The sequence below is a fragment of the Arachis hypogaea genome, chromosome 6 (assembly GCF_003086295.3).
Source record: "Arachis hypogaea cultivar Tifrunner chromosome 6, arahy.Tifrunner.gnm2.J5K5, whole genome shotgun sequence".
In the NCBI taxonomy this organism is placed as follows: domain Eukaryota; kingdom Viridiplantae; phylum Streptophyta; class Magnoliopsida; order Fabales; family Fabaceae; genus Arachis; species Arachis hypogaea.
In genome coordinates, this window is record NC_092041.1 from 27,651,081 (window position 1) to 27,677,971 (window position 26,891).

General features: G+C 41.9%; 1 protein-coding gene and 1 non-coding gene across 2 annotated transcripts in view; one reads left to right on the forward strand and one right to left on the reverse strand.

The window, feature by feature from the left end:
• LOC140173647 (uncharacterized) overlaps window positions 1–26,891 on the reverse strand; it is a 117,979-nt gene that overhangs the window by 35,892 nt on the left and 55,196 nt on the right. The window lies entirely within an intron of this gene.
• LOC112700206 (small nucleolar RNA R71) lies at window positions 12,231–12,338 on the forward strand. Its single transcript, XR_003153120.1, has one exon. It is a non-coding gene; the product is annotated as a small nucleolar RNA R71 (small nucleolar RNA).

The window sequence follows — 26,891 nt, forward strand, 5'->3', positions numbered from 1 at the left end:
ATAGAGTTGTTTGATGTATGGGCATTGACTTCATGGGGCCATTCTACCATCATACTCAAACACTTATATTCTGGTGGCAGTGGACTATGTATCTAAGTGGGTAGAAGCAATTGCTACACCACTAATGATACCAAGACCGTGCTAAAATTCCTCCAGAAACACATCTTCAGCAGGTTGGTGTTCCCAGAGTACTAATCAGTGACGGGGGCACTCATTTTTGCAATAAACAGCTATACTCAGCTATGGTAAGATATGGAATTAGCCACAAAGTGGCAACTCCGGATCATCCACAGACAAATGGGCAAGCTGAGGTCTCTAACAGAGAGCTAAAAGAATCCTGGAACGGACTGTGATAGCCCGAAGAAAGGATTGGGCAAAGAGCTTGGATGATGCTCTGTGGGCATACAGAACAGCATTCAAGACTCCTATAGGAACCTCTCCATACCAACTGGTGTATGGGAAGGCCTGTCATTTGCCCGTGGAACTGGAACATAAAGCCTACTGGGCAACCAGATTCCTAAACATGGATGCTCAGTTAGCTGGTGAAAAAAGATTGCTCCAGCTAAATGAGCTAGAGGAGTTCAGACTCAATGCCTTTGAAAATGCAAAATTTATAAGGAAAAGGCAAAGAAATGGCATGACAAGAAGTTGTCAACCAGAGTCTTTGAGCCAGGACAAAAAGTTCTGCTCTTCAACTCTAGGCTCAGACTGTTTCCAGGAAACTCAAATCCCAGTGGAGGGGTCCGTATGTGATTACAGGAGTGTCTCCATATGGATATGTTGAGCTTCAGGATATTGATTCTGACAAAAAGTTCATTGTTAATGGACAGAGAATTAAGCATTATCTTGAAGGCAATTTTGAGCAGGAATGCTCAAAACTGAGACTTGAGTAATTCTCAGTAGGAGTCCAGCTAAAGACAGTAAAGAAGCGCTTGCTGGGAGGCAACCCAGTCATTAGGAGGTTATATGTTTTGCTTTTATAAAGGCAAGTATCAAAAATGAAGGAATTCACAGAGTTACAGAAGGATTCAGCTCAAAAAGCAGAGAAAAAAGCTTACTGGCGAAAAAACGCCAGTAAGGGGCATTTTGGGCGTTAAACGCCAGAATGGGTATCATTCTGGGCGTTTAACGCCAGAAATGGTGCCATTTTGGGCGTTAAACGCCAGAATGGGCACCATTATGGGCGTTTAACGCCAGGTGTGCAGCATCCTGGGCGTTTAGAAAAACGCACAGTGATAAAGGAATTCTGGCGTTTAACGCCAGCCAGGGCACCTGGCTGGGCGTTAAACGCCCAAAAGGGGCAACAAATGGGCGTTAAACGCCAGAATGGGTGCCATTCTGGGCGTTTAACGCCAGAAAGGTGGGGGGACCACAATTTTGTTTTCAAATCAAATTTTTTCAAACTTTCCTTTTCTTACCCATACTTTTCTATAAAAATACATTTCAATCTCTCATCATTCAATTTCAAATTTTCAAAAAACTAAAATCACTCTTCAAATCTCTCAAATCATTCCCAAATTCTGTTCAAAAAATTCATCATTTTCTCAATTTCTTTCCATATCTTCTCAATCTCCTTTCAAATTTCTTTTTTTTTTTCGAAATCTCCCCTCCCCACCTTATAAATACACGTTTGGCTCCCTCTTTCCACCACACCATTCGAATTTCCTCTTCCTCTCTCTCTCTCTTCTTTCCTTTCTTTTGCTTGAGGACAAGCAAACCTCTAAGTTTGGTGTGCTTTTCCGTGATCACTAAGCCAAGATTCATCAAGATCATGGCTCCTAAGGGAAAACAAACCAATTTAAGAAGAAAGAAAGAGAATAATCCAAAGAATCTTTGGAATCAAGAGAAGTTCTTAACCAAAGAACATGAAGACCATTATCACAAAATAATGGGTCTGAGGTCAGTGATCCCGGAGGTTAAATTTGATCTGAAAGAAGATGAATATCCGGGGATCCAAGAGCAAATTCGAAACAGAGGATGGGAAGTTCTAACCAATCCTGAAATAAAGGTTGGAAGGAACATGGTTCAGGAATTCTACTCAAATCTGTGGCTAACAGATAAGCAGAGAATGACTGGAACTGCTTACCATACCTACAGAACCATGGTCAGAGGGAAAGTTATGTACTTCCATCTGGACAAAATAAGAGAAATCTTCAAACTACCTCAACTGCAAGATGATCCTGAATCCTTTAATAGGAGGATGGTGAGAGCAGATAAAGGGTTGGATCAAGTTCTAGAGGACATATGCCTTCTTGGAACTAAGTGGATAACCAATTCAAAGGGTGTCCCAAACCAACTCAAGAGGGGAGACCTCAAACCAATTGCAAGAGGTTGGCTAGACTTTATTGGGCGTTCCATATTGCCCACTAGCAACCGTTCTGAGGTCACCATCAAGAGAGCAGTGATGATTCATTGCATTATGCTTGGAAAAGAAGTGGAGGTTCATCATGTGATTGCTTGTGAGATCTACACAATTGCAAATAAGAATTCCACTAAAGCCAAATTGGCTTACCCAAACTTGATTTCCTTGCTCTGTAAAGAGGCTGGGGTGAAGATGGGAGTAGATGAGTTCATACCCATTGAACACCCAATCACCAAGAAGTCAATGGAAGGACAAATGCAAGACGACTCTATCAAGAGGAGGGCACAGGAATTCCTCCCTGAATTCCCAAGAATTGACTACTGGACTAGCCTAGAAGCATCTATCACCAAGTTGCAAGAGACTATGGAGCAACTGAAGGAAGAACAGCAGAATCAGAACTGCATGCTCTGCAAATTGCTGAAGGAACAAGAGAAGCAGGGGCGTGAACTCCAAGAGTTGAAACGCCAAAAGCTCTCCTCTCAAGTTGAGGGAGCATCCACTTCTCAAAATCAAGGTTGTTGAGTCCTAACTCTGTGAAAACCTCTATCATTAGGAGCCTATGTTTTTGCGTTTTTTTTTTCTTTTGTTTTGTTTTCTTTTTTTTATTTTATTTATTTTTTTTAGTCTCCTCTTATATCTATTTTTGAGTCTTGTTTTTAATTCATAGTTAATAAAATTTAAAATTCATGCCTTAAAGCTATGAATGTCCTATGAATCCATCACCTCTCTTAAATGAAAAATGCTTTAATCACAAAAGAACAAGAAGTACAGGATTTCAAAATTTATCCTTGAAACTAGTTGAATTAGTTTGATGTGGTGACAATAATTTTTGTTTTCTGAATGAATGCTTGAACAGTGCATATGTCTCTTGAATTTGTTGTTTTGAGAATGTTAGAAATTGTTGGCTCTTGAAAGAATGAGGAAAAAGAGAACTGTTATTGAGGATCTGAAAAATCATCTAATTGATTCTTGAAGCAAGAAAAAGCAGTGGATAAAAAAAATTCGAAAAAAAAAGAAGAGAAAGAGAAAGAAGGAAATAAAGTTGTGATCCAAGGCAAAAAGAGTGTGCTTAAGAACCCTGGACACCTCTAATTGGGGACTCTAGCAAAGCTGAGTCACAATCTAAAAAGGTTCACCCAATTATGTGTCTGTGGCATGTATGTATCCGGTGGTAATACTGGAAAACAGAGTGCTTTGGGCCACAGCCAAGACTCATACATTAGCTATGTTCAAGAATCATTATACTTAACTAGGAGAATCAATAACACTATCTGAGTTCTGAGTTCCTATAGATGCTAATCATTCTGAACTTCAAAGGATAGAGTGAGATGCCAAAACTGTTCGGAGGCAAAAGCTACTAGTCCCGCACATCTAATTGGAGCTAAGTTTCCTTGATATTTTGGAGTCTATAGTACATTCTCTTCTTTTTATCCTATTTTGATTTTCAGTTGCTTGGGAACAAGCAACAATTTAAGTTTGGTGTTGTGATGAGCGGATAATTTATACGCTTTTTGGCATTGTTTTTAATATGTTTTTAGTATGATCTAGTTAGTTTTTAGTATATTTTTGTTAGTTTTTAGTTAAAATTCACTTTTCTGGACTTTACTATGAGTTTGTGTGTTTTTCTGTGATTTCAGGTATTTTCTGGCTGAAATTGAGGGTTCTGAGCAAAAATCTGATTCTGAGACTGAAAAGGACTGCAGATGCTGTTGGATTCTGACCTCCCTGCACTCGAAGTAAATTTTCTGGAGCTAGAGAAGCCCAATTGGCGCGCTCTTAACGGCGTTGGAAAGTAGACATCCTGGGCTTTCCAGAAATATATAATAGTCCATACTTTGCCCAAGATTTGATGGCCCAAATCGGCGTGGCAATTCGACCTCAATATTTCCAGCGTTTAACGCTGGAACTGGCATGAAACTTGGAGTTAAACGCCCAAACTGGCATGAAAGCTGGCGTTTAACTCCAGAAAAGGTCTCTACATGAAAATGCTTTGTTGCTCAACCCAAGCACACACCAAGTGGGCCTGGAAGTGGATTTTTAAGTCATTTACTCATCTCTGTACACCCTAGGCTACTAGTTTACTATTAATAGGATCATTTGACATTGTATCTGTACCTCATGACACTTGACACGTTTTCTTTGTGTATCTTCCACGGCATGAATCTCTAAACCCCATGGTTGGGGGTGAGGAGCTCTGCTGTGTCTTGATGGATTAATGCAATTACTACTGTTTCTCATTCAATCATGCTTGCTTCTATTCTAAGATAATACTTGTTCTTAACCTGGATGAATGTGATGATCCGTGACAATCATCATCATTCTCAACTATGAACGCGTGCCTGACAACCACCTCCGTTCTACCTTAGATTAAGTAGTTATCTCTTGGATTCTTTAATCGGAATCTTCGTGGTATAAGCTAGAACTGATGGCGGCATTCAAGAGAATCCGGAAGGTCTAAACCTTGTCTGTGGTATTCTGAGTAGGATTCAATGATTGAATGACTGTGACGAGCTTCAAACTCCTGAAGGCGGGGCGTTAGTGACAGACGCAAAAGAATCACTGGATTCTATTCTGGCCTGATAGAGAACCGACAGATGATTAGCCATGCTGTGACAGAGCATAGGAATATTTTCACTGAGAGGATGGGAGGTAGCCACTGACAACGATGAAACCCTACATACAGCTTGCCATGGAAGGAGCCTTGCGTGTTTGAAGAAGAAGACAGTAGGAAAGCAGAGATTCAGAAGATGGAGCATCTCCAAAACCTCAACCTATTCTCCATTACTGCAAAACAAGTAATCAATTCATGTTCTTTTGTTCTTTTTTTTTACAATCAATCCTGATAATTTCTGATATCCTGACTAAGATTTACAAGATAACCATAGCTTGCTTCAAGCCGACAATCTCCGTGGGATCGACCCTTGCTCACGTAAGGTATTACTTGGACGACCCAGTGCACTTGCTGGTTAGTTGTGCGGAGTTGCAAAAGTGTGATTGCAATTTCGTGCACCAATGAACTTTGTGGATCTTGAATTTCTATTAATGCAATGATGTTTTCCATGATTAGTGATGTTATTTGAGTTGTTCTTTAGTGATAATTGTTAGTGGGTACTTATAATTTTCAATTTATTTGCAAGTTTGAATATGTCTTTTGTTAATGCATGCTATGTGTTTAATGAAATGTTTCCTTTGATTATGGAGTAGTTTTCTTGACTCTTAGCCTAGGCTAGGGGAATTGGGTAAATTTGAGTCATTGGGTGTAATTGAATTGGTGATTCGATAACCCTTGTGGTCAAGTTGATACCCATTGACACTAACCCACTACTAATCTAATTAGTAGTTAGGTTGGGACTTATGGGTTGAAATTGGTCAAGCCACTTGACGTACCTCAAGTTTAGCAGTAGATATTACGTACTTAAAGCTCTTAGAGGTAGACTTAGTGAGTTTGGTTCCTCATAATTGTCAAGATATGGTTGTAGACAAGGATGGTGATCCCAATTCCTATGCTTAGCCAAGAGTTCCTTTTATTATTGGTGCGCGAAATTGTGAACAATACTTTTTCACAACTCTCATAATCCCCGGCAATGGCTCCAAAAACGTGGTAGCTCAATACCATGGCATTACACAACTTCGCACAACTAACCAGCAAGTGCACTGGGTCGTCCAAGTAATAAACCTTACGTGAGTAAGGGTCGATCCCACGGAGATTGTTAGTATTGAAGCAAGCTATGGTCATCTTGTAAATCTTAGTCAGGCAAACTCAAATGGTAATGGTGATGAACGAAAATAACATAAAGGATAAAGATAGAGATACTTATGTAATTCATTGGTAGGAACTTTAGATAAGCGCATGAAGATGCCTTCCCTTCCGTCTCTCTGCTTTCCTACTGCCTTCATCCAATCCTTCTTACTCCCTTCCATGGCCAGCTTAAGCAAGGGTTTCACCGTTGTCAGTGGCTACCTCCCATCCTCTCAGTGAAAGCGATTTGCATATGCTCTGTCACAGCATAGCGGAATTCATCTGTCGGTTCTCAATCAGGCCGGAATAGAATCCAGTGATTCTTTTGCGTCTGTCACTAACGCCCCGCCCTCAGGAGTTTGAAGCACGTCACAGTCATTCAGTCATTGAATCCTACTCAGAATACCACAGACAAGGTTAGACCTTCCGGATTCTCTTGAATGCCGCCATCAGTTCTCGCCTATACCACGAAGACTCTGATCTCACGGAATGGTTGGCTCGTTTGTCAGGCGAGCACTCGGTTGTCAGGCGATCAACCATGCATCGTGCAATCAGGAATCCAAGAGATATTCACTAGAGCCTTAGTTGCTTGTAGAACAAGAGTGGTTGTCAGTCACTTTGTTCATGGGTGAGAATGATGATGAGTGTCACGGATCATCACATTCATCAAGTTGAAGAACAAGTGATATCTTGGAACAAGAACAAGCGGAATTGAATGGAAGAACAATAGTAATTGCATTAATACTCGAGGTACAGCAGAGCTCCACACCTTAATCTATGGTGTGTAGAAACTCCACCGTTGAAAATACATAAGCATGAGGTCTAGGCATGGCCGAATGGCCAGCCTCCCAATGATCTAAGAACTAAAATGTCCAAAGATGATCTAGAGATCTAAAGTGATCAAAAGATTTTTAATACAATAGTCAAAGGTCCTACTTATAGAAAAACTAGTAGCCTAAGGTGTACAGAAATGAGTAAATGACATAAAAATCCTCTTCCGGGCCCACTTGGTGTGTGCTTGGGCTGAGCAATGAAGTATTTTTCGTGCAGAGACTCTTCTTGGAGTTAAACGCCAGCTTTAGTGCCAGTTTGGGCGTTTAACTCCCATTTGGGTGCCAGTTCCAGCGTTTAACGCTGGGATTACTGAGGGTGACTTTGAACGCAGGTTTGGGCCATCAAATCTTGGGCAAAGTATGGACTATCATATATTGCTGGAAAGCCCAGGATGTCTACTTTCCAACGCTGTTGAGAGCGCGCCAATTGGGCTTCTGTAGCTCCAGAAAATCCACTTTGAGTGCAGGGAGGTCAGAATCCAACAGCATCTGCAGTCCTTTTGAGTCTCTGGATCAGATTTTTGCTCAGATCCCTCAATTTCAGCCAGAAAATACCTGAAATCACAGAAAAACACACAAACTCATAGTAAAGTCCAGAAAAGTGAATTTTAACTAAAAACTAATAAAAATATACTAAAAACTAACTAAAAGATATTAAAAACATACTAAAAACAATGCCAAAAAGTGTATAAATTATCCGCTCATCACAACACCAAACTTAAATTGTTGCTTGTCCTCAAGCAACTGAAAATCAAATAAGATAAAAAGAAGAGAATATACTATAGACTCCAAATTATCAATGAAACTTAGCTCCAAATTAGATGAGCGGGACTAGTAGCTTTTTGCCTCCGAACAGTTTTGGCATCTCACTTTATCCTTTGAAATTCAGAATGATTGGCTTCTTTAGGAACTCAGAATCCAGATAGTGTTATTGATTCTCCTAGTTAAGTATGATGATTCTTGAACATAGCTACTTATTGAGTCTTGGCTGTGGCCCAAAGCACTTTGTCTTCCAGTATTACCACCGGATACATACATGCCACAGACACATAATTGGGTGAACCTTTTCAGATTGTGACTCAGCTTTGCTAAAGTCCCCAATTAGAGGTGTCCAGGGTTCTTAAGCACACTCTTATTGCCTTGGATCACAACTTTATTTCTTCCTTTTTCTCTTTTTTTTTCTTTTTTTTTTGTATTCACTGCTTTTTCTTGCTTCAAGAATCATTTTTATGATTTTTCAGATCCTCAGTAACATGTCTCCTTTTTCATCATTCTTTCAAGAGCCAACAATTTTAACATTCATGAACAACAAATTCAAAAGACATATGCACTGTTCAAGCATACATTCAGAGAAAAAATATTGCCACCACATCAAAATAATTAAACTGTTATAAAATTCAAAATTCATGCAATTCTTTCTTTTATCAATTAAGCACATTTTTATTTAAGAAAGGTGATGGATTCATAGGACATTCATAACTGTAAGGCATAGACACTAAGACACTAATGATCACAAGACACAAACATGGATAAACATAAGCATAAAATTCGAAAAACAGAAGAATAAAGAACAAGGAAATCAAGGAACGGGTCCACCTTAGTGATGGCGGCTCTTTCTTGCTCTTGAAGATCCTATGGAGTGCTTGAGCTCCTCAATGTCTCTTCCTTGTCTTTGTTGCTCCTCCCTCATGATTCTTTGATCTTCTCTAATCTCATGAAGGATGATGGAGTGTTCTTGATGCTCCACCCTTAGTTGTCCCATGTTGGAACTCAACTCTCCTAGGGAGGTATTTAGTTGCTCCCAATAGTCTTGTGGAGGAAAGTGCATCCCTTGAGGAATCTCAGGGATCTCATGATGAGTGGGGTCTCTTGTGTACTCCATCCTCTTCTTAGTGATGGGCTTATCCTCATCAATGGGGATGTCTCCCTCTATGTCAACTCCAACTGAATAACAGAGGTGACAAATGAGATGAGGAAAGGCTAACCTTGCCAAGGTGGATGTCTTGTCCGCCACCTTATAGAGTTCTTGGGCTATAACCTCATGAACCTCTATTTCTTCTCCAATCATGATGCTATGGATCATGATAGCCCGATCTATGGTAACTTCGGACCGGTTGCTAGTGGGAATGATTGAGCGTTGTATGAACTCTAACCACCCTCTAGCCACGGGCTTGAGGTCATGCCTTCTCAATTGGACCGGCTTTCCCCTTGAATCTTGCTTCCATTGTGTGCCCTCTTCACATATGACTGTGAGGACTTGGTCCAACCTTTGATCAAAGTTGACCCTTCTAGTGTAAGGATGCTCATCTCCTTGCATCATAGGCAAGTTGAACGCCACCCTCACACTCTCCGGACTAAAATCCAAGTATTTCCCCCGAACCATAGTGAGATAGTTCTTTGGATTCGGGTTCACACTTTGGTCATGGTTCTTGGTGATCCATGCATTGGCATAGAACTCTTGAACCATCAAGATTCTGACTTGTTGAATGGGGTTGGTAAGAACTTCCCAACCTCTTCTTCGGATCTCATGTCGGATCTCCGGATATTCACCCTTTTTGAGTGAAAAGGGGACCTCGGGGATCACCTTCTTCAAGGCCACAACTTCATAGAAGTGGTCTTGATGCACCCTTGAGAGGAATCTATCCATCTCCCATGACTCGGAGGTGGAAGCTTTTGCCTTCCCTTTCCTCTTTCTAGAGGTTTCTCCGGCCTTGGATGCCATAATGGTTATGGAAAAACAAAAAAAAGTAACGCTTTTACCACACCAAACTTAAAATGTTTGCTCGTCCTCGAGCAAAAGAAGAAAGAAGAGAGTAGAAGAAGAAGAAATGAGGAAGAGGGAGATGGTGGTGTGTTCGGCCAAAGAGGGGGAGAAGTGGTGTTTAGGTTGTGTGAAAATGAAGGGTTGAAGAAGGGTATATATAGGAGAGAGGGGGGGTAAAGGTTCGGCCATTATGGGTGGGTTTGGGAGGGAAAGTGGTTTGAATTTGAAGGGTGAGGTTGGTGGGGATTTATGAAGGATGGATGTGAGTGGTGAAGAGAAAGATGGGATTTGATAGGTGAAGGGTTTTTGGGGAAGAGGTGTTGAGGTGATTGGTGAATGGGGGAAGAAGAGAGAGAGTGATGGTAGGGTAGGTGGGGATCCTGTGGGGTCCACAGATCCTGTGGTGTCAAGGAAAAGTCATCCCTGCACCAAATGGCATCAAAATTCACGTTTTGAGCCATTTCTGGCGTTAAACGCCGGGCTGGTGCCCATTCCTGACGTTTAACGCCAGGTTCTTGCTCTTTTCTGGCGTTTAACGCCAGTCTGGTGCCCTTTTCTGGCGTTAAACGCCCAGAATGGTGCCAGACTGGGCGTTAAACGCCCAACTGCTAGGCTTACTGGTGTTTGAACGCCAGCAGCATCTTCCTCCAGGGTGTGCTGTTTTTCTTCCTGTTTTTCATTCTGTTTTTGCTTTTTTCATTGTTTTTGTGACTTCTTATGATCATCAACCTACAAAAAAAGATAAAATAACAAAAGAAAATAATTAAGTATAAAACATTGGGTTGCCTCCCAACAAGCGCTTCTTTAATGTCATTAGCTTGACAGAGGGCTTCTCATGGAGCCTCAGAAATACTCAGAACCGTGTTGGAACCTCCCAACACCAAACTTAGAGTTTGAATGTGGGGGTTCAACACCAAACTTAGAGTTTGGTTGTGGCCTCCCAACACCAAACTTAGAGTTTGACTGTGGGGGCTCTTTTTGGCTCTGTTTTGAGAGAAGCTCTTCATGCTTCCTCTCCATGATGACAGAGGGATATCCTTGGGCCTTAAACACCAAGGATTCTTCATTCACTTGAATGATCAACTCTCCTCTATCAACATCAATCACAGCCCTTGCTGTGGCTAGGAAGGGTCTGCCAAGGATGATGGATTCATCCATGCACTTCCCAGTCTCTAGGACTATGAAATCAGTAGGGATGTAATGGTCTTCAACTTTTACCAGAACATCCTCTACAAGTCCATAGGCTTGTTTTCTTGAGTTGTCTGCCATCTCTAGTGAGATTTTTGCAGCTTGCACCTCAAAAATCCCTAACTTCTCCATTACAGAGAGGGGCATGAGGTTCACACTTGACCCTAAGTCACACAAGGCCTTCTTGAAGGTCATGGTGCCTATGGTACAAGGTATAGAAAACTTCCCAGGATCCTGCCTCTTTTGAGGCAGTTTCTGCCTAGACAAGTCATTCAGTTCTTTGGTGAGCAAAGGGGATTCATCCTCCCAAGTCTCATTTCCAAATAACTTGTCATTTAACTTCATGATTGCTCCAAGGTATTTAGCAACTTGCTCTTCAGTGACATACTCATCCTCTTCAGAGGAAGAATATTCATCAAAGCTCATGAATGGCAGAAGTAAGTCCAATGGAATCTCTATGGTCTCATTTTGAGCCTCAGATTCCCATGGTTCCTCATTGGGGAACTCATTGGAGGCCAGTGGACGTCCAGTGAGGTCTTCCTCAGTGGCGTTCACTGTCTCTTCTTCCTCCCAGAATTCGGCCATGTTGATGGCCTTGCACTCTCCTTTTGGATTTTCTTCAGTATTGCTTGGGAGAGTGCTTGGAGGGAGTTCAGTAATTTTCTTGCTCAGCTGACCCACTTGTCCTTCCAAATTTCTGATGGAGGACCTTGTTTCAGTCATGAAACTTTGAGTGGTTTTGATTAGATCAGAGACCATAGTTGCTAAGTCAGAGGTATTCTGCTTAGAGCTCTCTGTCTGTTGCTGAGAAGATGATGGAAAAGGCTTGCTATTGCTAAACCTGTTTCTTCCACCATTATTGTTATTGAAACCTTGTTGAGGTCTCTGTTGATCCTTCCATGAAAGATTTGGATGATTCTTCCATGAAGAATTGTAGGTGTTTCCATAGGGTTCTCCCATGTAATTCACCTCTTCCATTGAAGGGTTCTCAGGATCATAAGCTTCTTCTTCAGATGAAGCTTCCTTAGTACTACTTGGTGCATTTTGCATTCCAGACAGACTTTGAGAAATCATATTGACTTGTTGAGTCAATATTTTGTTCTGAGCCAATATGGCATTCAGAGTGTCAATCTCAAGAACTCCTTTCTTCTGACTAGTCCCATTGTTCACAGGATTTCTTTCAGAAGTGTACATGAATTGGTTATTTGCAACCATTTCAATCAGCTCTTGAGCCTCAGTAGGCGTCTTCTTCAAATGAAGAGATCCTCCAGAAGAGCTATCCAAAGACATCTTGGACAGTTCAGAGAGACCATCATAGAAAATACCTATGATGCTCCATTCAGAAAGCATATCAGTGGGGCACTTTCTGATCAATTGTTTGTATCTTTCCCAAGCTTCATAGAGGGATTCTCCTTCCTTCTGTCTGAAGGTTTGGACTTCCACTCTAAGCTTACTCAATTTTTGAGGTGGAAAGAACTTTGCCAAGAAGGCATTGACTAGCTTTTCCCAAGAGTCCAGGCTTTCTTTAGGTTGGGAATCCAACCATGTCCTAGCTCTGTCTCTTACAGCAAAAGGGAATAGCATTAGTCTGTAGACCTCAGGGTCAACCCCATTAGTCTTGACAGTGTCACAGATTTGCAAGAACTCAGCTAAGAACTGATGAGGATCTTCCAATGGAAGTCCATAGAACTTGCAATTCTGTAGCATTAGAGAAACTAATTGAGGCTTAAGCTCAAAGTTGTTTGCTCCAATGGCAGGGATAGAGATGCTTCTCCCATAGAAGTCGGGAGTAGGTGCAGTAAAGTCACCCAGCACCTTCCTTGCATTGTTGGCATTGTTGTTGTTTTCGGCTGCCATGAGTTCTTCTTCCTTGAAGAATTCGTTCAGGTTCTCTAAAGAGAGTTGTGCTTTGGCTTCTCTTAGCTTTCTTTTCAAGGTCCTTTCAGGTTCAGGATCAGCCTCAAAAAGAATGCCTTTGTCTTTGCTCCTGCTCATAAGAAAGAGAAGGGAACAAGAAAATGTGGAATCCTCTATGTCACAGTATAGAGATTCCTTTAGGTGTCAGAGGAAAAGAAGAGTAGAAGACAGAAGTAGAAAATTCGAACTTATCAGAGAAAATGGAGTTCGAATTTTGCATTAAGGGGTAGTGTTAGTCCATAAATAGAAGGATGTGAGAAGGAGGGAACTAATTTTCGAAAATTAAGTGAAAAATTTTGAAAACATTTTTGAAAAACATTACTTAATTTTCGAAAATGAAGATGGAAAAGAAATCAAGTGATTTTTGAAAAAGATTTTGAAATTAGAAATCAAAAAGATTTGATTGAAAACTATTTTGAAAAAGATGTGATTAAAAAGATTTGATTGAAAAGTTATGGTTTTAAAAAGATATGATTGAAAAGATATGATTTGAAAACAATTTCAAAAAGATTTGATTTTAAAAATTAATGACTTGCCTAACAAGAAAAGATATGATTCAAACATTAAACCTTTCTCAACAGAAAAGGCAACATACTTAAAATGTTCAATCAAATCATTAATTGTTAGTAAGTATCTTTGAAAAAAGGAAAGAAATTGATTTTGAAAACATTTGATTGAAAAGATTTGATTTGAAAAAGATTTGATTTTGAAAAACTTTGAAAACTTGAAAAAAAATTGAATTGAAAACAAAATCCTCCCCCTTGTGCCATCCTGGCGTTAAACGCCCAGAATGGTGCACATTCTGGCGTTTAACGCCCAATGCACTACCTTTTTGGGCGTTAAACGCCCAACCAGGCACCCTGGCTGGCGTTTAAACGCCAGTCTGTCCTTCTTCACTGGGCGTTTTGAACGCCCAGCTTTTTCTGTGTAATTCCTCTGCTGTATGTTATGAGTCTTCAATTCTCTGTATTATTGACTTGAAAAGACACAAATTAAAAATATTTTTGGATTTTTAATAATAAGGAAAAATCAAAATGCAACAAGAATCAAATAACAATGCATGCAAGACACCAAACTTAGCAGTTTGTATACTACTGACACTAACAAAGTGAAAATGCATATGAGACACACAAAACACTCAAGTCAATAGAATTCAAAGATTAGAGCACGAAAATCATCAAGAATTACTTGAAGATCCTGAAGACACATGCATGAATGCAATAGAAACATGCAATTGACACTAAACTTAAGATGAGACTCTAGACTCAAAAAAGAAATATTTTTGGATTTTATGATTTTATAAATTTTTTTTTTGGATTTTTCGAAAATTATGTAGAAAAAGAAAATAAAGGTATCAAAATTCTTAATGAGAATTCCAGGAATCATGCAATGTTAGTCTAAAGCTTTAGTCTAAAGAAATTAGACATGGCCGGCCAAGCTTCAGCAGGACATTGCATTCAAGAGTTAAATTGATGAGAATCAATCAGCTTTGGTGATGATAAGAACATCACCTTGAAACACTAGAATTCATTCTTAAGAACTCTGAAGAAGAATACCTAATCTAAGCAACAAGATGAACCGTCAGTTGTCCATACACAAACAATCCCCGGCAATAACACCAAAAACTTGATGTTGCTGCCGGATCTTGGCACTGATGTTACCAAAAGCTTGCTCAAAACTTGAACAATCCCCAGCAACGGCGCCAAAAACTTGGTGCGCGAAATTGTGAACAATACTTTTTCACAACTCTCATAATCCCCGGTAATGGCTCCAAAAACGTGGTAGCTCAATACCATGGCATTACACAACTTCGCACAACTAACCAGCAAGTGCACTGGGTCGTCCAAGTAATAAACCTTACATGAGTAAGGGTCGATCCCACGCAGATTGTTAGTATTGAAGCAAGCTATGGTCATCTTGTAAATCTTAGTCAGGCAAACTCAAATGGTAATGGTGATGAACGAAAATAACATAAAGGATAAAGATAGAGATACTTATGTAATTCATTGGTAGGAACTTCAGATAAGCGCATGAAGATGCCTTCCCTTCCGTCTCTCTGCTTTCCTACTGCCTTCATCCAATCCTTCTTACTCCCTTCCATGGCAAGCTTAAGCAAGGGTTTCACCGTTGTCAGTGGCTACCTCCCATCCTCTCAGTGAAAGCGATTTGCATATGCTCTGTCACAGCATAGCGTAATTCATCTGTCGGTTCTCAATCAGGCCAGAATAGAATCCAGTGATTCTTTTGCGTCTGTCACTAACGCCCCGCCCTCAGGAGTTTGAAGCACGTCACAGTCATTCAGTCATTGAATCCTACTCAGAATACCACAGACAAGGTTAGACCTTCCGGATTCTCTTGAATGCCGCCATCAGTTCTCGCCTATACCACGAAGACTCTGATCTCACGGAATGGTTGGCTCGTTTGTCAGGCGAGCACTCGGTTGTCAGGCGATCAACCATGCATCGTGCAATCAGGAATCCAAGAGATATTCACTAGAGCCTTAGTTGCTTGTAGAACAAGAGTGGTTGTCAGTCACTTTGTTCATGGGTGAGAATGATGATGAGTGTCACGGATCATCACATTCATCAAGTTGAAGAACAAGTGATATCTTGGAACAAGAACAAGCGGAATTGAATGGAAGAACAATAGTAATTGCATTAATACTCGAGGTACAGCAGAGCTCCACACCTTAATCTATGGTGTGTAGAAACTCCACCGTTGAAAATACATAAGCATGAGGTCTAGGCATGGCCGAATGGCCAGCCTCCCAATGATCTAAGAACTAAAATGTCCAAAGATGATCTAGAGATCTAAAGTGATCAAAAGATTTTTAATACAATAGTCAAAGGTCCTACTTATAGAAAAACTAGTAGCCTAAGGTGTACAGAAATGAGTAAATGACATAAAAATCCTCTTCCGGGCCCACTTGGTGTGTGCTTGGGCTGAGCAATGAAGCATTTTTCGTGCAGAGACTCTTCTTGGAGTTAAACGCCAGCTTTAGTGCCAGTTTGGGCGTTTAACTCCCATTTGGGTGCCAGTTCCAGCGTTTAACGCTGGGATTTCTGAGGGTGACTTTGAACGCCGGTTTGGGCCATCAAATCTTGGGCAAAGTATGGACTATCATATATTGCTGGAAAGCCCAGGATGTCTACTTTCCAACGCCGTTGAGAGCGCGCCAATTGGGCTTCTGTAGCTCCAGAAAATCCACTTTGAGTGCAGGGAGGTCAGAATCCAACAGCATCTGCAGTCCTTTTGAGTCTCTGGATCAGATTTTTGCTCAGATCCCTCAATTTCAGCCAGAAAATACCTGAAATCACAGAAAAACACACAAACTCATAGTAAAGTCCAGAAAAGTGAATTTTAACTAAAAACTAATAAAAATATACTAAAAACTAACTAAAAGATATTAAAAACATACTAAAAACAATGCCAAAAAGTGTATAAATTATCCGCTCATCAATTATTCACATTTGAACACCAAAAATCTCAATTGCTTGATTCTCATCTTAGTTAACTGCTTAATTCTAGAGTAGAAGTAAATTATATGCTCTCTTGTTAGATTTAATTTGCTCATATCTTGCCTTGGTTACTTGATTTAGTTTCTTGCACTTTAAGTTCCCTTGCATGTCAAGTCTATTAGTTTAAATTTTTATCATGACTTCTGTTTCAAGAGTTACCTGAAACTGTAGGTCGATCTCGAACAAGATCTTCTGTGCTGGTCGGAGCCGACGTGTCCGACAGGTGTATAGCGGCCGAAGCTGGTGTGTCCGACTTGTGGAATTGAGAATGCTGCTGATTCCTTGTCATCGAAGGGTGGGGGATACCTGCAAGGGACTCCGATGCTTAAGTTAGCAAGAGTATTAAACAGGTATTGAGTAGAATCAAAGTATGAGTTATACCTGGGTGCTCCAGTGTATTTATAATGGTGAGGAGTGACCTTCTGTGGATAAGATAAGTTAGTTATCTTATCTTATCTTTATCTTCAAGTGAGGTCATCTTATCTTCAAGGGAACCGCCCTTCTCTCTGTAGGCTTGGGCTGCCTTAGGATTTGGGGCGTGTTCCTCTATTTGGACCCTTCTTTGGGCTTTCTTGGTGACTTGGCCGAGCTCTTAAGAAAGAGGTCGGGTTGTCCTGACCTAAAGAGGTCAGTCGCTTTGTCTGTCGAACATCCAATAGACTGCCAACTTGTGGCTCATCAGTTCGGGATCTATGCCTGGCATGTCGGCAGCTTTCCATGCGAAGAGATCAACATTATCTCATAGGAACTGTATGAGTGATTTCTTTGCGTCTCCTTTCAGGATCGTGCCAATATTAATTGTCTTATCCGAGGTGTCTCCGATCTGAACTTTCTCTACTTTACCTTCGGGCTGTGGACGGAGTTTTTCTCGTCTCAGAACTCCGCCAAGTTCGATTGTGTGGAACTCTCCTCCTTCACCTCTGAGGTTTAGACTTTTGTTATAACAGCGACGCGCCATCTTTTGATCTGCTTTTATTGTAGCTATCCCTTCTGCAGTTGGGAATTTCATACATAGATGTGGAGTTGAAACTATTACGCCAAGTTGGTTTAACGTTGTCCGACCTATTAAGGCATTGTAGGCTGAACTTACGTCGACCACGATGTAGTCTATCTTAAGTGTTCTGGACTGGTTCCCCTTTCCAAAGGTTGTATGTAGCGATACATATCCCAGTGGTTGTACTGGGGTATCCCCAAGTCCGAACAGGCTGTTCGGATATGCTCTTAGCTCTTTTTCTTCTAAGCCGAGCTTGTCGAAGGTAGTTTTAAATAAGATGTCGGCGGAGCTTCCTTGGTCAATTAATGTACGGTGGAGGTTGGTGTTTGCCAGTATGATAGTGATGACCATGGGGTCGTCGTGTCCCGAGATGATTCCAGATGCGTCTTCTTTGGTAAACGTGATTGCTGGGATGTCTGGCGCCTCCTTCTTTCCTTCGACATGGTATACTTCTTTGAGTTGTCGCTTGCGGGATGATTTGGAGATTCCTCCTCCCGCAAATCTACCGTGTATCACGTGGACGTGTCTCTCTGGTGTGCGAGGTGATCGTTCAGACCATTCGACATCTTCATCCCTTCTTCTTTTTCTTGGCTCTTCGTTCCGGTTGGCCAAAAACCGATCTAGTTTTCCTTCTCTTACTAATTTTTCTATGACGTTTTTCAGGTCGAAGCATTCGTTGGTGGAATGTCCTCAAACTCGATGATACTCACAGTATTTGTTCCGATTCCCTCCTCCTCTTTTGCCTTTGAGTGGCCGAGCTGGGGGTATTTTTTTCGTATGGCAGACTTCTTTGTACACATCTACCAAGGATACCCGAGAGGGGTGTAATTATGATATTTTTTTATTTTCTCCCCGGAGCAATCTTCCTTTTTCTTGGATTCTTTATCTTTATCTTGGTAGGCAGAACCGAACCTCGAGGCTTCCCCAAGTCGAGAATTCTCCTCCATATTGATGTACTTCTACGCCCGTTCTTGTACTTCGTCCAGGGATGCAGGGTACTTCTTTGATATAGATTGGCTAAATGGTCCTTCTCGTAGGCCATTTATGAGGCCCATAATGGCAGCTTCTGTTGGTAGACTTTGTATGTCCATACATGTTTTGTTGAATCTTTCCATGTAGTTACGAAGACTCTCCCGATCTCCTTGCTTGATTCCTAGTAGGCTGGGTGCGTGTTTAGCCTTGTCCTTTTGTATGGAAAATCTGGCCAGGAACCTTTTGGCCAGGTCGCCGAAGCTCGAGATGGACTTTGGAGGTAGGTTGTCGAACCATCTAATGGCTATTTTGGTAAGAGTTGTTGGAAAGGCTTTGCAGCGAACTACATCCGAGGCGTCAGTGAGGTACATTCTACTTCTGAAATTACTGAGATGATGGTTGGGGTCCGAGGTGCCGTCATATAGAGTCTTATCCAGAAGTTTGAAGTCGTTTGGGATTTTGGTCTTCATAATTTCCCTGGTGAATGGATCTTGATCCTTGTGAGGGCTGTCCTCTGGAGTGGATCGAGGAGCTTTTGTTTTGAGATCGGCTTCGAGTTTTAGAAGCTTATCTTCTAATTCTCGGCGTCGCCTTATCTCCCGATGTAGATCCTCTTCTTTTTTGCGTTGATGTTGGGCCTCTTTCTCAAGTTGCTTTAATCGATCTTGAAGCGCCTCTATCACCCCTGGATTTGATGAATTTTTGTCCCCGTTGGGCTCCGGAGTATCTTTGAGTATAGCATCCACGTTCTTGTGCGGCGTTCTATCTTCCAAACCTTAATCGTGGTCATTGTCATGGTCATCCGCCATGGTGATGGGATGACTTCCAGGTTTCCCGGCATCGGCGCCAATGTTCCGAGGGTTACTTGAAACTGTAGGTCGATCTCAGACGAGATCTTCTGTGCTGGTCAAAGGCGACATGTCCGGCAGGTGTATAACGGCCGGAGCTGGTGTGTCCGACTTGTGGAATTGAGAATGCTGCTGATCCCTTGTCACCAAAGGGTGGGGGGTACCTGCAAGGGACTCTGATGCTTAAGTTAGCAAGGGTATTAAACAGGTATTGAGTAGAATCAGTGTATGAGTTATACCTGGGTGCTCCAGTGTATTTATAACGGTGAAGAGTGACCTTCTGTGGATAAGATAAGTTAGTTATCTTATCTTATCTTTATCTTCAAGTGAGGTCATCTTATCTTCAAGGGAACCGCCCTTCTCTCTGTAGGCTTGGACTACCTTAGGATTTGGGGCGTGTTCCTCTATTTGGGCCCTTCTTTGGGCTTTCCTGGTAACTTGGCTGAGCTCTTAAGAAAGAGGTCGGGTTGTCCTGAGCTGAAGAGGTCGGTCGCTTTATCTGTCGAACATCCCGGGTCGGACAACTTGACCCAGGGTATGAACAACTTCCAACCCCGAATTTCTAACTAATGTTAATGCACATGTTTGCCCATTCCTTGTGAGACGACCCGAGGTTTGAATACTTCGGTTTACTTTTATTGGGGTTGAAATTTGTGACAACCAAATCCTTTAAAATTTAATGGAGAGTTGTTTGTTAGTTGAGAGCTATACTTGCAACGGAAATATTTTGTGAAATTCTTGACCACGATAGTTTTCCTATCAAGCCCACCCATAATTTATTTGTTTACATATCTTTGTTTGTAGGCTATTCTTCTTCCTTTTTCTCTTCTTTCAGGATGGTCACCAAGAAGGGAAGAGAAAAAGCCTCTAAGTGGGGAAACAAACAAGTTCCTCCACACAATCTTTGGAGAAAGTGCATCAGTTATGGGTGCTCGAAATTGTGATCTCTAATTATGGCATTCAACTTGGTATGCACGTTTATAACTCAGAACTTTCTTCACAACTTCGCACAACTAACCAGCAAGTGCACTGGGTCATCCAAGTAATAAACCTTACGTGAGTAAGGGTCGATCCCACGGAGATTGTTGGTATGAAGCAAGCTATGGTCATCTTGTAAATCTCAGTCAGGCGGATAATAAATGGTTATGGAGTTTTCAAATAATAAATAAAGCAGAAAATAAAGATAGAGTTACTCATGTAATTCAATGGTGGGAATTTCAGATAAGTGTCTGGAGATGCTTGTCCCTGTTGGATCTCTGCTTTCCTACTGCCTTCCTTCAATCCTTCTTATTCCTTTCCATTGCAAGCTGTATGTAAGGCAGCACCGTTGTCAATGGCTACATCCCATCCTCTCAGTGAAAAAGGTCCAAATGCTCTGTCACGGCACGGCTAATCATCTGTTGGTTCTTGATCATGTTGGAATAGAATTCCTTGATTCTTTTGCGTTTGTCATCACGCCCAACAATCGCGAGTTTGAAACTCATCACAGTCATTCAATCCCTGAATCCTACTCCGAATACCACAGACAAGGTTTAGACTTTCCGAATTCTCATGAATGACGCCATCAATCTAGCTTATACCACGAAGATTCTGATTAAGGAATCCAAGAGATATGCACCCGGTCTAAGGTAGAACGGAAGTGGTTGTCAGTCACGCGTTCATAGGTGAGAATGATGATGAGTGTCACGGATCATGACATTCATCATGTTGAAGTGCAACGAATATCTTAGAATAAGAACAAACTGAATTGAATAGAAAATAGTAGTAATTGCATTGAAACTTGAGGTACACCAGAGCTCCACACCCTTAATCTATGGTGTGTAGAAACTCCACCGTTGAAAATACATAAGTGATGAAGGTCTAGGTGTTCCGAGGGTTACCTGAAACTGTAGGTCGATCTCGGACGAGATCTTCTGTGTTGGTCGAAGCTGCGGAGTCTGATCTCGATGATGGTGATCGGAGTCACTATGTCCGACTCGTTGGACTTGGTGATGATGCTGATCCTTCGTCCCCGGAGGGTGGGGGTACCTGTAAGGGACTCCAATGCTTAAGTTAGCAAGGGTATTAAGCAGGTATTGATTAGAATCAGAGTATGAGTTAAACCTGGGTGCTCCAGTGTATTTATAATGGTGAGGAGTAACCTCTGTGGAGATAAGATAGTTATCTTATCTTATCTTATCTTATCTTTGAAGTTATCTTATCTTTAGGGGAACCGCCTTTATCTTTCTGGGCTTTGGCTGTGTTCCTTCGTTTCTGGGCTTTGGCCGAGCTCTTTGAGAAGAGGTCGGATAGTCTGACCTAAAGAGGTCGGTTGGCTTGTCGCTAAACATCCCGGGTCGAACAGCTTGACCCAGGGTATGAACATTGCCCCTGCTTGAGTTCGATCTTTCCATGAGATCGTGCTTTTCAGAGCTTCGATCTCTTTGGAAGTAGTGCTCAAGCATCTGTCTTGCTTGTTTCTTCATTGCTTTGCAATCTTGCAGATTTTCTAGAGGTTTAGTACTTCACAGTCCAAACTCTTTTGAGTGGTAGCTTGGGTTTTCTACCCTTGCCTTCTAGATCACGCCTTGCTTTAAGTTTATGTTGACAACCCTCTGCTTTGGCAAAGTTGTCCTTTGCGGCTTGATACCGGACTTTTAGTGGTTTGTCCAATGACTTTTTAGTGTTCTTTATATAGAACCTTTTTTTAGTCTTGGATGATGTTCATAGCCCTATTTGAGATTGTGCCTTCTTTGAGTGGAGTTGTATCCTTTTTGGCTAAGCGCATTTGAGCCTTAAGTTGTTTCCCAACCTTTTGGCTTGTTCTTTTTTGAAGTCGTACTTGCGCCTCTTCTTTAGCTGACGTCGACCTGTGTGACTTTGCCCCTGCTTGAGTTCAGACTTTTCCGTGAGACCGTGCTTTCAGAGTTTCGATCTCTTCGGAGAAGTCGTGCTCAAGCATCCTGACTTTGGTCGATCTTTGAGTAGTTTCTCCTTGTGCGAGTCTGGTATTGCCCCTTTTACTTTGTTGAGGGGACTTTTCAGCCTTCTTCCGACTTGTTTGTCTTTGCTGTTCGGGCTTTTTAGTCATAATCCAACAAATTTTTAGGTAGTGTTCCGATGGGGAACCTTTTTATAGTTTGTTTGGATGACTTTTTAGCTCTGTCTTTGAGGCTGTGCTTTTCGCTTTTTAAGTAGTGTCTTTTTTCAAGACTTCGTACCTTTTAGCAAAACATTCCTGGCCTTCCTCTGGCCGTTTGCGAGATGTCTTTGTCCGTTTTTGTGGATCTTTGTAGAGTGCCGGTACTTTGTTGTCTGACCTCTTTTGATCACTTCTGATTTTGTCCACTTTCTGCTTGGTCGAGGTGGTCCTTGGGGCTAATTTGACTGACAACCTTTTAGTGTTTTCGTAGAACACTTTTTAGTCATTCTGAACAATTTTGATAGCCTTGTCGTGGAGCCGTGGCTTTTTGGGTGGAGCTATGTCCATTTTAGCGCACGTTTTTCGTTGGTCCGACTTCTTCTTGTTGGTCCAAGCTGTAGCTTTCGTTGGTCCGACTTCTTCTTGTCGGTCCAAGCTGTAGCTTTCGTTGGTTTGACTTCTCCTTGTCGGTCCAAGCTGTTGCTTTCGTTGGTCCGACTTCTTATTGTCAGTCCAGCTGTAGCTTTCGTTTGGTCCGACTTCTTCTTGTCGGTCCAAGCTGTTGCTTTCATTGGTCCGACTTCTTCTTGTCGTTCCAGCTGTAGCTTTCGTTTGGTTCGACTTCTTCTTGTCGGTCCAGCTGTAGCTTTCGTTTGGTCCGACTTCTTCTTGTCGGTCCAAGCTGTAGCTTTCGTTGGTCTGACTTCTCCTTGTTCGGTCCAAGCTGTTACTTTCGTTGGTCCGACTTCTTATTGTCGGTCCAGCTGTAGCTTTCGTTTGGTCCGACTTCTTCTTGTCGGTCCAGCTGTAGCTTTCATTTGGTCCGACTTCTTCTTGTCGGTCCAAGCTGTTGCTTTCGTTGGTCCGACTTCTTCTTGTCGGTCCAGCTGTAGCTTTTATTTGGTCTGACTTCTTCTTGTCGGTCCAGCTGTAGCTTTCGTTTGGTCCGACTTCTTCTTGTTGGTCCAAGCTGTAGTTTTCGTTGGTCCGACTTCTTCTTGTCGGTCCAAGCTGTAGCTTTAATTGGCTCGGGCTGACTTCTTCATGTCGGCCTCTTCTAAGTTACTTTTGTAATCCTCTTTCTTGGACCTTGTCAGATCTCTTTCAGGGATTACTTTTATAACTTGTTTGTAGGAGGTCGTCGTCTTCTTTCTAAGTTATTTTTGTAATCCTCTTTCTTGGACCTTTGTCAGGTCTCTTTCAGTGATTACTTTTATAACTTGTTTGTAGGAGGTCGACTTCTTTACGTCGTCCTCTTTCTAAGTTATTTTTGTAATCCTCTTTCTTGGACGCTTGTTATATCTCTTTCAGGGATTACTTTTATAACTTTGTTTTGTAGGAAATCGACTTCGTTAGGTCGATCTCTTTCTAAGTTATTTTTGTAATCCTCTTTCTTGGACCTTTGTCAGGTCTCTTTCAGGGATTACTTTTATAACTTTGTTTTGTAGGAAACCGACTTCGTTAGGTCGATCTTTTTCTAAGTTAAAGTAATCCTCTTTAATAGGGTTGGCCAGACCTCTTTCCAGGGTTTACTTATAACTTGGGTTGACTTGGTCTGACTTCTGAACGTCGGCCAGTCTTTAAGTTATTATTTTAGCTATCCGTAAGACCTCGTCAGGTTCTTTTTTGGATTGCTTTCGATAACTTCTTACATTATTCTGTGTTCATCTTTGCCGATTTTTAGAAAGTGGTTGGCATCTTTAGATCGTCTTTTGGGTGAATCGCATTTTCACCTTTATCAGACAGTTATCTTTATCGTGATCGTGCAGTGAAATTGTTTTTCACTTTCTGTCGATTTGTTGCTTTATAATTGGACGATGAATACTTCAGATTAATGCGTCTTGATTGAGCAGTGAATTTGGTTTTCACTTTGTCGACTTTTGTCGAAATCAAATGATGAATTCAGTTTTCATCGTGGTCGGGTGGTGAAGTTGGTTTTCACCTTGCCGACCTGTCGCTTTGTAATCGGATGATGAATTTGGCTTTCATCTTGCCGACTTTGTCATGATTGGGTGGTGAATTTGGTTTTCACCTTGCCGACCATTGTCGAAATCAAACGATGAATTTGGTTTTCATCGTGCTCGGGCGGTGAAGTTGGTTTTCACCTTGCCGTCCTGTCGCTTTGAAATCAGACGATGAATTTGGTTTTTATCTTGCCGACTTTGTCGTGATCGGGCGGTAAATTTGGTTTTCACCTTGCCGACCTTTGTCGTGATCGGGCGGTGAATTTGGTTTTTACCTTGCCGACCTGTCGTAATCAGATGTTTTTGGTAGGAAACTTTTTAGGGAATCTGCGAACTTTTAAACAATAAAATGAAGATATGAATAAGAGTGTGTACATGTTAGTGCTTACCCTTCTAGGCCGGGCAATCTTTTAGATCTCGGTCTGGCGCCTTTTGCAGGCATGCCATGACCTTGGTAGCTTTCGCCCCTCGAGGTCGGACACTTTGTGGTGACATTTCCCCAGTACTTTCGTGACTTGGCAGGGTCCTTTCCAATTAGCTACTAGCTTTCCCTCTCCCCGTCGACTTGTTTTGCCCTCATTTTGGATTAAGATTAGGTCATTGTTGGCGAACCTTCTCTGTACTACCTTTCGATTGAACCTTAAGGCCATGCGACGTTTTAACGCTTCTTTCCTATCCGAGCTCTTTTTCGGACTTCTGGGAGTAGGTTGAGCTCTTCCCTTTGAAGTTGGGAGTTTGGCTTTTTCGTTGTAGAGGATCGTTTTGGGAGATCCTTCTTCGATCTCTACTAGGATCATTGCCTCCACTTCGCGAGTCAATCGGAAGGGCGATTCCCCCGTGGTGAAGTGTGGAGTTGTCTGATATACCCATAGGACTTGTGGGAGCTCTTTAGCCCAAGCTCCCTTTGCGTCCTGTAGCCTCCATTTTAACCCCGCTAGTATGACCTTATTGGCAGCTTCTGCTTGTCCATTAGCTTGTGGGTGTTCTACGAATGTGAATTGGTGCTTTATTTTCAAGTCGGCTACCAACTTTCTAAAGCCTGCGTCTGTGAATTGAGTGTCATTGTCTGTGGTGATGGAGTAAGGAACCCCACACCTTGTAACAATGTTTCTGTACAAGAATTTCTGACTTCTTTGAGCAGTGGCATTAGCTAGGGGCTCTGCCTCAATCCATTTTATGAAGTAATCCACCCCTACAATGAGGAACATGACTTGTCCCGATCCTTGGGAAAGGGGTTCGAGGAGGTCGAGTCCCCATTCTGCGAACGACCAAGGTGATGTTACATTGATGAGTTCCTCTGGTGGGGGAATGTAGAAGCTAACATGCTTTTGATGTAAAGCTTTGACTTTGTATTTGGGTTTTTGCTCTCTTATTGCCTCCAAAGGGTGCCCCTGGACTTTTGTGTGAGTCCTGGAGTTTCCCTTTTACTGCTGTATCTGACACTTGATGTTTTCTGTTATTATAAGAGTTGTTTCCTTATTTGTCCGAGTTGTTTGGTAATAACCCCATGGTTGACCTATGTCTTCTTGAAAAAATATTGCTGAGATGTCTACTAAGATCCCGGACGGCATGTCTGATTGACTGGATTCCATAGTTTTAATGCGTGTTACTGTGGCTGACCTTGAGTACTGTGTGCGACTTAGGAGGTTCCGTAGAATGGGTTGGCATCGCCGGACCCCGAGGGGAGGGTTTGTTTTCCTTCCTTGTTGTGGTCTTGTAATGTGGCCTGATGAGGCTTCTGTTATTGCCCCCTGGTTTGGTGTTGGCTAGTTTTGAAAATGCAATAGCTCGGGCATTCTACTCCCGAGGTATGTGTCGGACTTCATATTCCCCGAAATGTCCGAGCTGTTTTTTGTTTTTGTCCAGGGTCCCCTGAATTGTCCGAGCTGTTCTCTGGTTTTGTCCAGGGTCCCCCGAATTGTCCGAGCTATTTTTTCATGGTGGGATCCTCAGCTTGGTTGCTCCCTTCTATTTGTGAGGTGACTACTTGTGAATCACTGGACACGGTAAGCTCCTACCTTCTTAGCTAGCCTTAACCCAGCCAGTAGTGCCTCGTATTCAGCTTGGTTATTTAGCTTGATTTGGCTTCCCTGATCGCTTTCTATAATACACCTGCACCACTCCCGATTTTATTTGAAGAGTCGTCCATGTAGAGATTCCATTTTGTAGGAGTTCCCAGGGTGTACCCTGTGATGAAGTCGGCTAGATATTGTGATTTGATGGCTGTCAAAGCTTCATGTCGAGGATCAAATTCGGATAACTTGATTGCCCACTGTAGGATTCTTCCAGCTAAGTTTGTTTTCTGTAGGATGCCTTTTATGGATGGGTTGGTCTGAACTCTGATAGTGTGAGTTTGAAAGTATGGTGGAGTTGTTGAGAGGTGAGTGATGAGCGGATAATTTATACGCTTTTTGGCATTATTTTTAGTATGTTTTTAGTATGATCTAGTTAGTTTTTAGTATATTTTTATTAGTTTTTAGTTAAAATTCACTTTTCTGGACTTTACTATGAGTTCGTGTGTTTTTCTGTGATTTCAGGTATTTTCTGGCTGAAATTGAGGGTCCTGAGCAAAAATCTGATTCAGAGACTGAAAAGGACTGCAGATGTTGTTGGATTCTGATCTCCCTGCACTCGAAGTGGATTTTCTGAAGCTACAGAAGCCCAATTGGCG